This window comes from Oncorhynchus nerka, linkage group LG2, assembly GCF_034236695.1.
Source record: "Oncorhynchus nerka isolate Pitt River linkage group LG2, Oner_Uvic_2.0, whole genome shotgun sequence".
In the NCBI taxonomy this organism is placed as follows: Eukaryota; Metazoa; Chordata; class Actinopteri; order Salmoniformes; family Salmonidae; genus Oncorhynchus; species Oncorhynchus nerka.
In genome coordinates, this window is record NC_088397.1 from 62,695,092 (window position 1) to 62,713,641 (window position 18,550).

At 43.0% G+C, this 18,550-nt stretch overlaps 1 protein-coding gene across 2 annotated transcripts in view; it reads left to right on the forward strand.

Moving 5' to 3' along the window:
• The first annotated feature begins 1,276 nt into the window (after positions 1-1,276).
• Positions 1,277-18,550, forward strand: part of LOC115139244 (transcription factor SOX-13-like) — a 66,550-nt gene continuing 49,276 nt past the window's right edge. Inside the window, exons 1-2 of one of the 2 annotated variants that reach the window (XM_029676423.2) lie at positions 1,277-1,345; positions 1,435-1,551. The gene's annotated coding sequence lies outside the window, so the exon portion shown is untranslated. Of the gene's footprint in view, positions 1,552-18,550 lie in introns of both variants that reach the window. The other variant, XM_029676440.2, reaches the window with a different exon arrangement.

Consider the following 18,550-nt stretch of genomic DNA (forward strand, 5'->3'; position numbering starts at 1 on the left):
ATGCTCTACAACATCCGCAGAGTACGACCCTGCCTCACACAGGAAGCAGCGCAGGTCCTAATCCAGGCACTTGTCATCTCCCGTCTGGATTACTGCAACTCGCTGTTGGCTGGGCTCCCTGCCTGTGCCATTAAACCCCTACAACTCATCCAGAACGCCGCAGCCCGTCTGGTGTTCAACCTTCCCAAGTTCTCTCACGTCACCCCGCTCCTCCGCTCTCTCCACTGGCTTCCAGTTGAAGCTCGCATCCGCTACAAGACCATGGTGCTTGCCTACGGAGCTGTGAGGGGAACGGCACCTCAGTACCTCCAGGCTCTGATCAGGCCCTACACCCAAACAAGGGCACTGCGTTCATCCACCTCTGGCCTGCTCGCCTCCCTACCACTGAGGAAGTACAGTTCCCGCGCAGCCCAGTCAAAACTGTTCGCTGCTCTGGCCCCCCAATGGTGGAACAAACTCCCTCACGACGCCAGGACAGCGGAGTCAATCACCACCTTCCGGAGACACCTGAAACCCCACCTCTTTCAGGAATACCTAGGATAGGATAAAGTAATCCTTCTCACCCCCCTTAAAAGATTTAGATGCACTATTGTAAAGTGGCTGTTCCACTGGATGTCTTAAGGTGAACGCACCAATTTGTAAGTCGCTCTGGATAAGAGCGTCTGCTAAATGACTTAAATGTAAATGTAAATGTTTTTAGCAACTTCGTAACGTATTGTACATTTGGAAAATTCGTAACATATAACACGAATTGTAATTCGTAACATATCATATGAAATTGGTGATTGACATCCACAAATGAATACATACCACACAAAACGTAACATATAATACTAAAATGCGTGTCCCGGATTTACGTAAAGAATAATACGAAATGCATTGAGACCAGGTTGCTTTAGGGTGATGTCGTCCTACTTACACTTTGACCCTGTGTAGACCAACGTCACGAAGAAGGTAAACGTTTGGAATACTTACTCCAATAAGGAATGCTGTTTCCCATGAATGTGCAAGTCCTGTGTTGAGCAGTGTTAGGTACTTTTGAACACGAATGTATGGTCTACCCTTGTTGTGTGTGTCTGTTTGTGCTATATTGGAGGGTAGGGGAAGGGATACCTTACTGATAGTTTGGTTATTGTTTCAATTGAGAATCGCGTGCATAAAAGGCCTTTCTTTCCAGTCTAATGATCCCATTGATTTGATACCCGGGCCCTTTCTCATGATCCCTTCTCTTCCAATCCCATTGTGGCGACAGATAAAGAGGTCCTTTCCCTTTAAGGGGGAGGTGAGTGGAAGGGAGAGTGAATGTTAGAAACAAAACACCAGAAAGTCATGGGGAGAAAGCGGGGTGAGGTTGTGTGAGTGTTGGGCAGAACTACCGTGAAGTTGATAGCAACGATAGGTCCTTCTGTAACCCTGTCCTCGTCTTTCCTGTAGACGGAAGAGAAGCCGACAGCCGCGTCTTCTCTTGCTTTGCATTCGTTGAGCAATCAGCGGTGAGCGCTCGGGAAAAACAGAAACAGACGTTTGGAAAGCCCGCGAGCTTCAGGAGTGGTGAGTGAAAAGAACAGAGCGGGGCACTTTACCCAGGATTAGTGTGATGAGTCCACACACACTGTACTAGGCTACTTGTTAACGACAGGACATATAACTCACTGTCCATACAATTTCATACGCTTCGTGTACTTTTGGATCGTTTCCCTATGCGTTTCCACCCAAACATCGTGCGCGCATCCTGGATCGCGAGTGTTTCGAATACAAGGCAATATTTGCGCTTTATTTCATAAATGTTCGAACATGAGTAGCCCTGCTAATGAAATGACATATGTATCAAGTTACACAGACAGGTCCGTTTCGCCTTGCCTTTATTTGTTTTCTGCGTATGCCATAAGGTGACCTTTTTTTTTAAATAGGCAGAACAGTCACAGCATCGTATCTGTAAGGTGACAGCGCACGCAATAACTAGTGACGATGCCAGTTGTGTTGGCAGATGAGAATTAAACTATCAACTACTTTCCCGAGAATAGCTGCGAATGTTAAAACACAGAATGTATTTCCATTATGTCTGTTTTATGGTGAGTCGTGGCCTATTTATCCCTTAAAGTATTTTCCTGAGGGGTGTTAGGTGTTTGGATTAGTAGATTCGGGAAATATCTTTCTTTTGGTGGTGGTAGATGATTGGTTGTAGTAGGTAAGGAAATAGAACATTCTTCATAATTCAGTGAACTCTTCCCTTGGTAGAATCTATGTGAAATCTGCTTTTCTAGATCACTATGGACATAGCCCTGGGTGAAAATGACAGAACATGTACATTGAGCCAGGGGTGGCATCCTTAGTGGTGGTCAGTCTTAAAGGCTGGAATAGGTTGATCGACAGCACTAGACTGCAAATATGTCTTCATGGGCAATGAATGTGCAAGGTATAAGCACGTCACTCTGTGAGTGTGGGTCTGGGTAGTGTTTGTGTATGTGTTTTAAATGCGTTGAGCAAGCAAGGTCTGGGTACTGTGTGTATGATGGGACTGAGAAGTCTGAAGTTCGGCAATTTCAGATGATTTAAAGCTTTCATTGCCAACCTATTTTGTGTGTGTGTGGCTTAACAGTGACTGGCTGCACACAAAGCTGCCCGTCAGTGGGGAGTCCTTGACCTTTCTCTCTGTCCATCTCCTTTCTCTATTCCTCATTCAATTTTCTCTTGCTTTCTTATTATCTTTCTTTGCCGTCCTCATTCCCAGTCTGTTTTGTCTCATTCACTCTCGTTTCTCTCTTTGTGTGTCTGTCAGTTTTATCGAGTAGACTGCGGACAGTGAAATCTTCTAGAAGTTATCAGAGGTGTCAAAGGGAGATGGTGTGTGTGTGTCATGCAGGGTCTTATTTGCGCTAGCCACATTGGCTGTGTTGAATTCCAGTTGTCTTTCAGAGCAGAGAGGGTCTGGTAGAGAAGAGAACACGCTGACATACAGTCTGTCTGCAGCAGAGAGGGTCTGGTAGAGAAGAGAACACACTGACATACAGTATGTCAACAGCAGAGAGGGTCTGGTAGAGAAGAGAACACACTGACATACAGTCTGTCTGCAGCAGAGAGGGTCTGGTAGAGAAGAGAACACACTGTCATACAGTATGTCAGTAGCAGAGAGGGTCTGGTAGAGAAGAGAACACACTGACACACTGTTTGGGTGTGGGGATTAACCACAGTAACTGGTAAGCTGTGTGTGCTGTTCTTATAAGGAGAGGACTGACCCCTGACCTCTAACCTCTCACCCCCCCCCCCCCACCCCCCCATGGGTTCACACAGGATGAGAGGTGACCTGGATGCACTTTCTCTCTCCAAGTCAAATCTAGTCATCTATCAAGTTATATTGAAATAGTATTTACACTTCCTTGTTAATTAAAGCTTTGTCGAAGACTCAATAGCTGCTGAATACAGTTACTATGTATTAATAACCTGTTGTTAACATGTATCCTGCTGACTCTAGGGTCCCTAGCTAGCTCTCTGAGTGTTGGTCTGTTGAGTGACATACACTATATATAGACATTTATGTGGACACTCCTTCAAATTAGTGGATTCGGCTATTTCAGCCAAACCCGTTGCTGACCGGTATATAAAATCCAGCACACAGACTTGCAATCTCCATAGATAAGCATTAGCAGTAGAATGGCATTACCGAAGAGCTCAGTGACTTTCAATGTGGCACCATCATAGGATGACACCTTTCCAACAAGTCAGTTCGTCACATTTCTGCTCTTCTAGAGCTGCCCCGGTAAACTGTTAGTGCTGTTATTGAGAAGTGGAAACGTCTTGGAGCAACAACGGCTCAGCCACGAAGCGTTAGGCCACACAAGCTCATAGAACTGGACCGCCGAGTGCTGACGTGAATAGAGGATAAAAATCATCTGTCCTCGGTTGCAACACTCACTACTGAGTTCCAAACTGCCTCTGTAAGCAACGTCAGCACAATAACTGTTCGTTGGGAACTTCATGAAATTGCTTTCCATGGCCAAGCAGCTGTACGATAGCCTAAGATGACCATGCGCAATGCCAAGCGTCGTCTGGTGTGGTGGAAAGCTTGCCACCATTGGACTCTGGAGCAGTGGAAACACGTTCTCTGGAGTGATGAATCACGCTTTACCATCTGGCAGTCCGACAGACAGATCTGGGTTTGGCGAATCCAGGAGAACGCTTCCTGCCCCAATGCATATTGCCAAATGTAAAGTTTAGTCGAGGAGGAGTAATGGTGTGAGGCTGTTTTTCTTGGTCGGGCTAGGCTCCTTAGTTCCATTGAAGGGGAATCTTAACACTACAGCATATAATGACATTCTAGACGTTTCTGTGCTTACAACAGTTTTGGAAGGTCCTTTCCTGTTTCAGCATGACAATGCCCTCGTGCACAAAGCGATGTCCATACAGAAATGGTTTGTCGCAATTGGTGTGGAAGAATTTGACTGGCCTGCACAGAGCCCTGACATCAATCACATTGAACACCTTTAGGATGAATTGGAACGCCAACCGTGAGTCAGGCCTAATCGCCCAACATCAGTGCCCAACCTCACTAATGCTCTTATGGCTGAATGGAAGCAAGTCCCTGTAGCAATGTTCCAACATCTAGTGGAAAGCCTTCCCAGAAGAGTGGAGGCTGTTATAACAGCAATGTTCCAACATCTAGTGGAAAGCCTTCCCAGAAGAGTGGAGGCAGTTATAGCAGCAATGTTCCAACATCTAGTGGAAAGCCTTCCCAGAAGAGTGGAGGCTGTTGTTACAGCAAAGGGGGACCAACTCAATATTAATGCCCATGATTTTGGAATGAGATGTTCCACAAGCAGGTGTCCACATACTTTTGGCCAGGAAGTATATAGGTTTCTGCTCCACTTCATTCCAATTTGCAAATACCAAGAACCCAAGGGCATTATTTATGGGTTTTCTTTGTGTGTTTGTGTGTGTGTGTTTTGTTGCCTTTGTGTGCGGTTTGTGTGTGTTCTTGTACTTGTGTGTGTGCCCCATTTCCGATGGGCCTACACCAGACAGCTCCATAAGGGCAGCAGAGCAGACAAAGGTTTTCCTCTGTCTTCCTCTGACCTCTTCTGTTGCAGTCTGCATTGTTCTCCCTGTCCTATTGAACCAGGGGTCCACAGAGACGCACCACAATGGAGACAGAAGTGTGTGTGTGATTTTGTGTGTGTATGCTCCTCCTGTTTGTGTCTGTGTGTTTCAGACCAATTAAATAAAGTGATTGGTTGCTTTGATCCTTCAAATGTATTGTGCTCTTGGATCGTCAAGTCATGAAGCATAACAAGGAATCTATTAGTCACGTGCCGAATACAAAAGGTGAAGACCTCACCATGAAATGCTTACTTACAATCCCGTCACCAACAATACATTTCAAGAAATAGTTCAGATAATATTTACAAAATAAACTAAAGTAAAAAATAAAATAACGAGGCTATATACAGGGGTACCAAGTCAGAGGATAGTGCGTATGGCCCAGTACATCACCGGGGCCAAGCTTCCAGACTCCAGTCACAGACTGTTCTCTCTGCTACTGCACAGCAAATGGTACCGGAGCGACAAGTCTAGGTCCAAGAGGCTCCTGAATAGCTTCTACCCCCAAGCCATAAGACTCCTGAACAGCTAATCAAATGCCTACCCAGACTATTTTACGCTCCAGACCCAAACTGTTATAGACTTATATCTGTCCTGCCCTGCCTTTCTAAAGTCTTCGAAAGCCAAGTTAACAAACAGATCACCGACTATTTCGAATCTCACCGTACCTTCTCCACTATGCAATCTGGTTTCCGAGCTGGTCATGGGTGCACCTCAGCCATGCTCAAGGTCCTAAATGATATCATAACCGCCATCGATAAAAGACAGTACTCTGCAGCCGTCTTCATTGACCTGGCCAAGGCTTCCGACTCTGTCAATCACTGCATTCTTATCGGCCGACTCAATAGCCGTAGTTTCTCAAATGACTGCCTCGTCTGGTTCACCAACTACTTCACAGATAGAGTTCAGTGTGTCAAATCGGAGGGCCTATTGTCCGGACCTCTGGCAGTGTCTATGGGGGTGCCACAGGGTTCAATTCTCGGGCCGACTCTCTTCTCTGTATATATCAATGATATGCTCTTGCTGCTGGTGATTCTTTGATCCACCTCTACGCAGACGACACCATTCTGTATGCATCTGGCCCTTCTTTGGACACTGTGCTAACAAACCTCCAGACGAGCTTCAATGCCATACAACACTCCCGCCCGCCCGCCTAGCATCACTACTCTGGACGGTTCTGACTAAGAATATGTGGACAACTACAAATTCCAAGGTGTCTGGTTAGACTGTAAATTCTCCTTCCAGACTCACATTAAGCATCTAATTAAATATAGAATCGTCTGCCTATTTCGCAACAAAGCCTCCTTCACTCATGCTGCCAAACATACCCTCTTAAAACTTACTATCCTACCAGTCCTTGACTTCGGCGATGTCATTGACAAAATAGCCTCCAACACTCTACTCGGACAACATCCAATTTGCTGTCATAGTGCCATCCGTTTTGTCACCAAAGCCCCATATGCTACCCACCACTGCGACCTGTATGCTCTCGTTGGCTGGCCCTCGCTTCATATTCATCGCCAAACCCACTGGCTCCAGGTCATCTATAAGTCTTTGCTAGGTAAAGCCCCACCTTATCTCAGCTCACTGGTCTCCATAGCAACACCCACCCATAGCACCCGCTCCAGCAGGTATATTTCATTGGTCATCCCCAAAGCCAACAACTATTTTGGCCGCCTTTCCTTCCAGTTCTCTGCTGCCAATGACTGGAACGAATTGCAAAAATCACTGAAGCTGGAGACTTATATCTCCCTCTCTAACTTTACTAATCAGCTGTCAGAGCAGCTTACCGATCACTGTACCTGTACACATCCCATCTGTAAATAGCACAACCAACTACCTCATCCCCATATTGTTATTTATTTTATTTGCTCTTTTGCACCCCAGTATCTCTACTTGCACATCTTCTATTCACTCCAGTGTTAATGCTAAATTGTAATTATTTCGCCACTGGCCTATTCATTGCCTCCCTAATCTTACTACATTTGCACACACTGTATATAGTTTTCTATTGTGTTACTGACTGTACGTTTGTTTATCCCATGTGTAACTATGTGTTTTTGTCGCACTGCTTTGTTTTATCTTGGCCAGGTTGCAGTTGTAAATGAGAATTTGTTCTCATCTGGCCTACCTGGTTAAATAAAAAAGGCTGTCTCATTGTTGCCGGTGATCAGGCCTACCACCGTTGTGTCGTCAGCAAACTTAATGATGGCATTGGAGTCATGCTTGGCCACGGAGTACAGGAGGGGACTAAGCATGCACCCCTGATGGGCCCCAGTGTTGAGGATCAGCGTGGCAGATGTGTTGTTGCCTACCTTTTATCACCTGTGATTGTCAGGTGTGAATAGGCAGTGTGGAGTGCCATTGAGATTGCATGATCTGTTGGGGCTGTATGCAAATTGGAGTGGGTCTAGGGTTTCCGGTATGATGGTGTTGATGTGAGCCATGTCCAGCCTTTCAAAGCACTTCATGGTTACCAATGTGAGTGCTATGGGGTGGTAGTTATTTAGGGAGGTTACCTTTGCTTTCTTAGGCACAGGGACTATGGTGGTCTGCTTGAAACATATAGGTATTACCGACTCGGGTCAGAGAGAGGTTGAAAAGGTCAGCGAAGACACTTGCCAGTTGGTTTGCGCATGCTCTAAGTACCGGTCCTGGTAATCCTTCTGGCCCCGTGCTCTCATGCATGCTTCAGTGTTGCTTGCCTCGAAGTGAGCATAAAAGGCATTTCGCTCATCTGGTAGGCTCGCATCACTGGGCAGCTCGCTGCCGGGTTTCCCTTTGTAGTCCACAATAGTTTGCAAGCCCTGCCAAATCTGGCAGGGTAGCCTAGTGGTTAGAGCTTTGGACTAGTAACCGGACGGTTGCAAGTTGTAAGTCGCTCTGGATAAGAGCGTCTGCTAAATGACTTAAATGTAATGTAAATGTAAGTTCAAACCCCCGAGCTGACAAGGTACAAATCTGTCGTTCTGCCCCCGAACAGGCAGTTAACCCACTGTTCCTAGGTCGTCATTGAAAATAAGAATTTGTTCTTAACTGACTTGCCTAGTTAAATAAAGGTAAAATAAAAAAAATAAACATCCAACGAGCGTCAGAGCCGGTGTAGTAGGATTCAATCTTAGTCCTGTATTGACAGATGGTTCGTTGGAGGGCATAGCTAGATTTCTTGTTAGTGTCCAGATTAGTGTCCCGCTCCATGAAAGCGGCAGCTCTAGCCTTTAGCTCGGTCCGGATGTTGCCTGTAGTTCATGGTTTCTGGTTGGGGTACATACGGTCACTGTGGGGACGACGTCGTCGATGCACTTATTGATGAAGCCGGTGACTGAGGTGGTATATTCCTCAATGCAATTGGATGAATCCCGGAACATATTCCGTTCTGCGCTAGCGAAACAGTCCTGTAGCGTAGCATCCGCGTCATCTGAACACTTCCGTATTAAGCGAGACACTGGTACTTCCTGCTTTAGTTTTTGCTTGTAAGCAGGAATTGGGAAGATCATTTTGGTCAGATTTGTCAAATGGAGGGCGAGGGAGAGCTTTGTATGTTTCTCTGTGTGGAGTAAAGGTGGTCTGGAGTTTTTTTTTCTCCTCTGGTTGCACATGTGACATGCTGGTAGAAACGAGGTAAAACAGATGAAACTTAAAAAAAAAAAATGTATAACCAAAACTGAATACAAAAATGAACATTTATATAGTCCTTGGCAAGATAACTGGATGTTTTAAAGCTCCTCTTAGACCACTTCTTAAAATATTTAGTGTGCGTATCTGTCAGGGATGTTGTGGGAAGGGTGTCACAGGGTAGATTGATAAGCCGTGTTCTTGTCTATAATGAGGGGAGTGAAAGGCCTGTGGGGAAATGTTACTGCATGTTGTCTCCTGTTGGATAACAAGATTAATGAGCCAGACTGGCCTTTTTCTCTTTGTGACCGGACAAAAATGATAGAATATTGACAAAGAGAGCAGTAATCATTGACTAAAGTTGACTAAGTGTGTTAGTACAGGGCCAACCAGGTTAGAGAGGCATGCAATGGAAGAAAATGGCTTTATACACCATACCTGTGTTTGTGAGAGAGAAAGTTCACATGGAATGGGCTCTTTCCTTCTTGAGGCATGATATGATTTAAAGAGATCTTGAGGTAATATTTTATAATATACTTTGATTTCATGAGTTACTTGATCTTTGTACATAACTGTGAAATGCACCACATCACTTCAGTAGGAGATGTCCTAACACTGAAAATAACACAGGCTGGTTTTGTGTCATGAGTAAACCCAGTTTAGTGTTTTGTTCCACTGATTGGTCGATGCAGACTTCATGCTATGGAGGAGAGTTAGCAGGTCATTCATTGACTTTTGATGGACTTCTGACTCCTCCCTCCCACTAACCCCCCCCCACCACCACGCTATCTCATGCACCCACATACACACACACACACACAAACAGTCTCCACCTGTTGTTGTCTCAGTGGTACCTTTATTGGGGGAAACAGAGGATGTCTCAGACTCAGCATTGCTCATAGAGCTCAATCAGTAGAGACGCAGTGAGACCGTAGACACAGTTAAGAGACAGTCAGTCAGTAGTAATCTCATTCCGAGACTAGAGAACACATATCTTACCTGCTGCCTTGCATATCAGCCTCTCTATCACATTTCAAGGTAAGACTCCTTTCTACCAAACCGATTCCACTTCAGTCATTAATATACAGTATTATAAAGCAAAATTACTGAAAAATAAGTTTGATCCAAAATGAGAACTGAGGTTACAATCTGTAACAGGGTTTTCAATTTGCAACGTTATGAAGTTTTAACTAAGGCAGTAACATCTTGTTTGTGGCATACTGAACTTTTTTATTTTGTTAGCCTTAAGTTGCAGTAATTCTATTGAACATTTTGGTTTGCCTGTGCCATTTAATTTATTTAGCTGTTTTCCAGTCACCTCATCTGTGTGGTGTCTTTCTGTTATATTTTGTGCCTGTCTTATAAATATAGCATAATGTCACATTTATAACAGTCTAAAATACAGTCTAATGTATTTTAGACAGCTTTCTGAGCACAGGTGTAGTGTTATTAAATAATGCTTAGGAGTCAAGTGGTAGTAGGTGTCAAATACCTCAAAGTTCTTTATTCTGGGAATAAAATCAACCCCACCTGGTGTTGTATTGTGCATCTTTACCTTGGTGTGAACTGTGGGTGTACATTCAACAGTCTATAGTGGTGTTTTAAGTCCGTGGCGTCTTCAGCTATAAGGAGCTATTCACTCACGGTAATAAATCAGTCTGAACAAGAAAGAACGGAAGCTGCTGTGAACGCTGCTTTGCCTTTCTCATGCCACAGCTAAACAACGTTTAATCCCTCTCAGAATACACATGTCTGGGCTGTGTGTTCCTGTACCTGCTGCAGGTGTGTGTTAGTGCAGAGAGGGCATGAGGTGGGGCGTTGTGGGCAGAAAGCAAGCTGCTACAGGACCAAGGTGTGTTTCACCATGCCGCTATCTGAATACATTTCTCCAGGATGTTTTGTTGGCTAAAATGTGTTTCGCCTATTTCATTGTTCATGTAATGTGAGCGACGTCACATCAGACAGTGGAATATTACTTGATTCATTCATCAATGCATGACTGACTCTACTCTCACAAGTCTATTTAAAGAAAGGCTAATTATAAGGAATGTGCAACATACAATTGTTTTTCAGTGTTGAATTGTTTATGTTTACACAAACATAAGCAATGCAATTTAGACAGTCTTTGTCAAATTCATCCACATATAGGGAAATATCTTATTTTCTATAACAATAAGTTAACGAGTGGCTGGTGTGACTAAGTAACAATATTACAGACTGCTCTCTACAATGCATTTTCCAAGACACAAATGGGGAGAGGCAGTGCATTTCATACAATCAATGTCTTCAAGTGGTTCTGTGGTTAATGGAATGCCACTGTACTGTATTTATATGGATGATTGTGATGCTACTACCTCTTGGGCCAGGCTCCCTATTAAAATAAACTGCTGTCTTAATGGGACTGGCCTGGTTAAATTTAGCCTAAATATATAAATGAGTAAAAATACATTCAAAATAATTATATTGATATAATATACAATACAGATTCAAAATACACTTTCACTGTATCACTTCTTTATGGAGGAGAATGTATGGCTAAGTTATTAATAAATGGCCTAGTCAAAAAATACTCTCAATTTGCTTCTGATCATTTTGTGTTATTGTTAACCATGAATATTTGTATCCTGTTGTGGCGTCTGACACAGATGTTTGTTATGGCTGTCAGGTGTGTCAATGTCACATAGTGGTTTGTCACAACCCAGTGGATTTGTTTATCTCTCTGTTTGGAGAATGATTTGTATCTCTTTTGGAATCAGTGAAAGCTAATAAGAAAGAACTTTGTGTGCTTGTCTGTTTTTTGTGATGTTAACCCTTTACACTCGTACCATATATGGGTTGAAAATGGCAGATTTGGGCACTGATAAGCACGTAATTTGGAACACAGTGGCTATACAGTAACATGCTATAAATTATGTCAGCGCTCTGGCTCTGTGCTTCACAGCTTTAAAAATGTTTCGACTGACAGCTGTTCTGAATTTGAACACCACACCTGACAAAAAGTTGCCCTCATTCCTCCTGCTATTTGGCGAACCTTTGCAAAAATGTTTGTTGTCTGAGTCTGGGAAATGCTATGAATTAGTAGGACTCAATGTATATTGAAAGATGAGAAGTTGAGGATTTATAATAAATAGCGCTTTGATGTCACAAGCAAGCCAAACACCTGTGAGTCCAAATGTGAACTTCACTTTTCCACATCATAAAACCATGTCATATACAGTTTCAACATTTATGATCACTATGTTTGATGTACAGTTAGAAGATGACATGGCGTTATACCCTGGGTTGTCCTGAACAGAATGAGCCTGTTTGTCTATGTGAAGAACATTTGCCCCGGAGCACACACCTGAATGCACTCATGACTCAATTCTATGCACACCAAAATGATTGTCAATAGAACGTTTTTGGATTGTGTCGACAACACCAGTAATTGTGTGATGCCGGGGATGCAGGGTTGTGTTCCAAACAAAACAAATATAAGTGTGCTTGTTCCTCAACTGCACAGCTATTAGAGCAAAAAACAAAGCACCTTATAGTTGAATACTCTACTTTCAGTCGTAAAAGTGCATTGCCATTTCTTAGGAACTGTATACAGCCTATATCTCTATCTCTACTAGAGGTCGACCGATTATGATTTTTCAAGCCGATACCGATTATTGGAGGACCAAAAAAGCCGATACCGATTAATCGGCCAGTTTAAAAAAATAATAATAATAATAATAATAAAAAAATATATATATATTTTTAAATTGTAATAATGACAATTACAACAATAATGAATTAACACTTATTTTAACTTAATATAAAACATAAATAAAATAAATGTAGCCTCAAATAAATAACGAAACATGTTCAATTTGGTTTAAATAATGCAAAAACAAAGTGTTGGAGAAGAAAGTAATGTGTGCCATGTAAAAAAGCTAACGTTTGAGTTCCTTGCTCAGAACATGAGAACATATGAAAGTTGGTGGTTCCTTTTAACATGATACTTCAATATTCCAAGGTAAGAGGTTTTAGGTTGTAGTTAATATAGGAATTATAGGACTATTTCTCTCTATACTATTTTTATTTCATATACCTTTGACTATTGGATATTCTTATAGGCACTACAGTATTGCCAGTGTAACAGTATAGCTTCCGTCCCCCTCCTCGCCCCTACCTGGGCTCGAACCAGGAACACATCGACAACAGCCACACTCGAAGCATCGTTACCCAACGCTCCACAAAAGCCGCGGCCCTTGCAGCGCAAGGTGAATAACTACTCCAAATCTAAAAGCGTGTGACGTCTGAAACAGTATTAGCGCACACCCAGCTAACTAGCTAGGCATTTCACATTGGTTACACCAGCCATTAGGCTGATAGGCTTGAAGTCATAACAGCGCTATGCTTCCGAAGAGCTGCTGGCAAAACGCACAAAAGTGCTGTTTGAATTAATGATTACGGGCCTGCTGCTGCTCGGTCAGACAGCTCTATCAAATCAGACTAAATTATAACATAACACACAGAAATACGAGCCTTTGGTCATTAATATGATCGAATCCGGAAACTATCATTTCGAAAACAAAACGTTTATTATTTCAGTGAAATACGGAACCGTTCGGTATTTTATCGAACGGGTGGCATCCCTAAGTCTAAATATTCGTGTTACATTGCACAACCTTCAACGTATGTCATAATTACGTAAAATTCTGGCAAATTAGTTCGCAACGAGCCAGGCAGCCCAAACTGTTGCATATACAATTTCACCTGGTTAATATTGCCTGCTAAACTGGATTAGTAGTTATAACTACTGATTATGATTGATTGTTTTTTTATAAGATAAGTTTAATGCTAGCTAGCAATTTACCATGGCTTCTACTGCATTCGCGTTACAGGTAGCCTACTCGTGGAGTGCAATGGTTAGAGCGTTGGACTAGTTAACTGTGCGGTTGCAAGATTGGAACCCCTAAACTGACAAGGTGAACATCTGTCGTTCTGCCCCTGAACAAGGCAGTTAACCCACAGTTCCTAGGCAGTCATTGAAAATAAGAATGTGTTCTTAACTGACTTGCCTAGTTAAATAAAAGGTATTTAAAAAAAGTATATATATATACATTTTTTTTAATAATCGGAAATCGGCGCCCAAAAATACTGATTTCCGATGATTATGAAAACTTGAAATCGGCCCTAAATAATCGGCCATTCTGAATAATCGGTCGACCTCTAATCTCTACATCTCTATCCATCATAGCTATCTATCTCACCTCTATTTCAAATATGGATTTGGACAGCAGGTAAATATACCAGGAAACACATCTGAAAAGGAATGATGTGCTGTGTCATTACTGTTGAACTGTACCTGGGTGAGAGACCATTTTCACCAATTATAAACAGTCAAAAGATTGCAATACAGAGAAGTAAATCCATAATACTGGCTATTTTAGGCTATAGATTATAGCCTATATAAAATTTTGAAAAAAAGCAAGGTCTGCTCTGAGAAATCAAGTTCTATTGGGAATTACATTACATATTGGACAAAGAAAAAGAGAACACGTATGTCATGATTGGTTTAAAAACAAACTGTTAATCCTTCAATAATTTGCTAGGTTTCCATAAAGGAGAATGTTGATTTTTAAACAATTTTTATCTGTGCACACCCCTTTTAAGAATTGATTGATTTGTTGATTGATTGGTTAATTGGGTTCCCTGGCTCAGAATCAATAGCCTATGTCTTGTTGCTTTTGTAACTCTCCGACTGCAGTGGCTTTGTTTAGTCATTTATGTTCATGTCGGTATCTGTCTGACCTATACATGACGGTACACACAAGCACACATGCATTTGACTGAGATTGGCTTTGGCTCAGCCAATTTTACCCAGTCCAAGGAGAAGAACCAGTTTTGCAACTCTCTCAAATCAAATTTAATTGGTTACATGCACCAAATACAACCGGTGTAGACCTTACAATGAAATGCTTACTTAAAAGCCCTTAACCAACAATGCAGTTTTAAGAAAATACCCCCCCAAAAAGTAAGAGATAAGAATAGCAAATAATTAAAGAGCAGCAGTAAATAACAATAGCGGGGTTATATACAGGGGGTACCGGTACAGAGTCAATGTGGGGGGGCACCAGTGTTGAGGTAATTTGTACATGTATGTAGAGTTATTAAAGTGACTATGCATACATAATAACAGAGATTATTAGCAGCAGCATAGAAGGGGGTGGGGGGGAATGCAAATAGTCTGGCTAGCCATTTGATTAGCTGTTTAGGAGTATTATGGCTTGGGGGTAGAAGCCGTAGAAGCTGTTTAGAAGCCTCTTGGACCTAGACTTGACGCTCCGGTACCACTTGCTGTGCTATAGCAGAGAGAACAGTCTATGACTAGGGTGGCTGGAGTCTTTGACAATTTTTAGGGCCTTCGTCTGACACCGCCTGGTATAGAGGTCCTGGATGGCAGGAAGCTTAGTAGTCATTTAGGCAGGTTACCTTAGTGTTCTTGGGCACAGGGACTTTGGTGGTCTGCTTGAAACATGTTGGTATTACAGACTCAGACAGGGAGAGGTTGAAAATGTCAGTGAAGACCATTTGGTCAGCGCATGCTCGGAGTACACATCCTGGTAATCGGTCTGACCCAGCGGCCTTGTGAATGTTGACCTGTTTAAAGGTCTTACTCACATTGGCTGTGTAGAGCGTGATCACACAGTCGTCCGGAACAGCTGATGCTCTCATGCATGTTTCAGTAATACTTGCCTCGAAGCGAGCATAGAAGTTATTTAGCTCATCTGGTAGGCTTGTGTCACTGGGCAGCTCTCGGCTGTGCTTCTCTTTGTAGTCTGTAATAATTTGCCTGCCCTGTCACATCCGACGAGCGTCTTAGCCGGTGTAGTACGATTCGATCTTAGTCCTGTATTGACGCTTTGCCTGTTTGATTGTTCGTCGGAGGGGATAGCGGGATTTCTTATAAGCTTCCTGATTAGAGTTCCGCTCCTTGAAAGCGGCAGCTCTACCCTTTAGCTCAGTGCGGATGTTGCCTGTAATCCATGGCTTCTGGTTGGGGTATGTACGTACAGTCACTGTGGGTACGACGTCATCGATGCACTTATTGATGAAGTCAATTACTGATTTGGTGTACTCCTCAATGCCATCAGAGGAATCCCGGAACATATTCCAGTCTGCTAGCAAAACAGTCCTGTAGTTTAGCATCTGCTTCATCTGACCACTTTTTTTTTTATAGACTGTCACCGGTGCTTCCTGCTTTAATTGTTGCTTGTAAGCAGAAATCCGGAGGATAGTCAGATTTGCCAAATAGAGGGCGAGGGAGGGCTTTGTACGTGTCTCTGTGTGTGGAGTAAAGGTGGTCTAGAATTTGTTTTCCTCTGGTTGCACATTTAACATGCTGATAGAAATGAGGTAAGACAGATATAAGTTTCTCTGCATTAAAGTCCCCGGCCACTAGGAGCACCGCCTCTGGATGAGTGTTTTCCTGTTTGCTTATGGCGGTATACAGCTCATTGGGTGCGGTTTTAGTGCCAGCCTCGGTCTGTGGTGGTATGTAGACAGCTACAAAAATTACAGATGAAAACTCTAGGTAGATAAGCTGTAGACCACACTATCATGAGATCCTCTACCTCAGGTGAGCAAAACCTTGAGACTTCCTTAGATATCGTGCACCAGCTATTGTTTATAAATATGCATAGGCCCCCACCCCGTGTCTTACCAGAGGCTGCTGTTCTGTCCTGCCGAAAGAGTGTATAACCCGCCAGTTGTATGTTGTTAATGTCGTCGTTCAGCCATGACTCTGTGAAACCTAAGATATTACAGTTTTTAATGTCCTGTTGGTAGGGTACACGTGCTTTCAGTTCGTCCCATTTATTTTCCACTGATTGAATGTTAGCTAGCAGGATGGAAGGCAAGAGCAGATTAGCCACTCGTTGCTTGATCCTCACAAGGCACCCCAATCTCTTTCCGCAAAAACTCCTTTTCCCTTTCCAGCGAATCACGGGGATCTGGGCCTGGTCAGCTGTCTGTAGTAGTATATCCCACCCATCCAACTCATTGAAGAAGAACTCTTCATCCAATTTGAAGTGAGTAATCCCAGTTCTGATGTCCAGAAGCTCTTTTCGGTCATAAGAGACAGTAGCAGCAACATTATGTACAAAATAAGTTATGACCAACGCAAAAATAAATAAAAAAATAGCATGGTTGGTTAAGAGCCAATAAAATGTCAGTCCTACCCTCCGGCCCCATTTCCAATTTATGGAAATGACAGCTCGCTCTCTCACTCACTATTTCTCAATAATAAATTTGATATAGGTGGATTTGAGACGCTTGAAGATATATAAACTCTGGAGAGGCTGAGGCACACACATTCACTGTCTTTTCTGTTAGGTTAGATGTGTGTTAGGGTGTAAAGCAGTGCCAATCTTTCAGCTCGCTGTGTTTTAGGGACCACCCGCTGTAGACGTCTGATTGCCGACATTTTCAAGCGATACCACATGTAGCATCGGTGACTTCTTTAGAATCAATTGATGTTGTCCATACTGCGCAAAGAAATCTCCATGACAACGCCTCCGAGCCATGGCCCGCCAGTCTATAAGGCCCTCAGCAAACGGGGACCTATACACGCACACACACCCACACCCTTTCTCAGCCACATATGCTCTGTGAACACGTGGGAGACCTAAAGTAGTGGTCCTGAATGGGCCATTAGAATCAAAGTGTGCCGAGGCTAAAGGAGACAGCTCATTGTGTGGGCCTGCCCCTTTTGTCTGAGTTAGCCTGAAGGGGTATGTGGGGTTTGGGCAAAAAGGGGCCCTTCATACACATCCTTTCTTCCCCTTCTCTTATTCTTTCTCTTGATTGGGAGTATGTTTTGTCTTTCTTTTCCTCCTCTCTGATAAATGCCACAGTATCCTTTTCTATCCACCACAATACATTGCCTGTTCCTGAGTCTGAGAGAGATGGAGAGAGAGGATGAAAAGAGGCTACTTTTTAACCTGCATTTCTGAAAGCAGAAGAAAGGAGCCGCTGTGCCAGAGCCAGTCCCTTTCTCTTATTTTCTTTTCTTTTTTCTCCTTTCTCTCTTTTTGTGAAAAGTGTGATTGTGTCATCAGCCTATTTATATGAAGAGAGGACGCAGAGAAAGAAGAGGGAGGACGCAGAGAAAGAAGAGGGAGGACGCAGAGAAAGAAGAGGGAGGACGCAGAGAAAGAAGAGGGAGGACGCAGAGAAAGAAGAGGGAGGACAGAGAAAGAAGAGGGAGGACGCAAAAGGAGAGCAGAGCGTGCTCAAACTAGGTTTATATAATTAAAACTGCGAATTGTAACTTTTTGGGCGACCCAACCAAATTCACATAAATGTGAGTTTTAGATCATTCATTGTCATTGAAAACAAGCCTAAGAAGCTGTTGATCTGTTCTATGTGTGTTATTTCTATGCTTCTCGTTCTTACAGTGCATTCGGAAAGTATTCATACCCCTTGACTTTTTCCACATTTTGTTACGTTACAGCCTTACACTAAAATGGATTAAGTAGTTTTTCTCCCTCATCAATCTACACACAATAGCCCATAATGACAAAGCAAAAACAGGTTTATAGAAATGTTTGCACATTTGTTAAAAATAACAAACTCATTATTTAACATTTATAAGTATTCAGACCTTTACTCAATACTTTGTTGAAGCACCCGTGGCAGCAATTACAACCTTGACTCTTCTTGGGTATGATGCTACAAGCTTGGCACACCAGATCCTCTCAAGCTCTGTCAGGTTGGATGGGGAGTGTCGCTGTACAGCTATTTTCAGGTCTCTCCAGAGATGTTCAATCAGGTTAATGTCCGGGCTCTGGTTGGGCCTTTCGAGACTTGT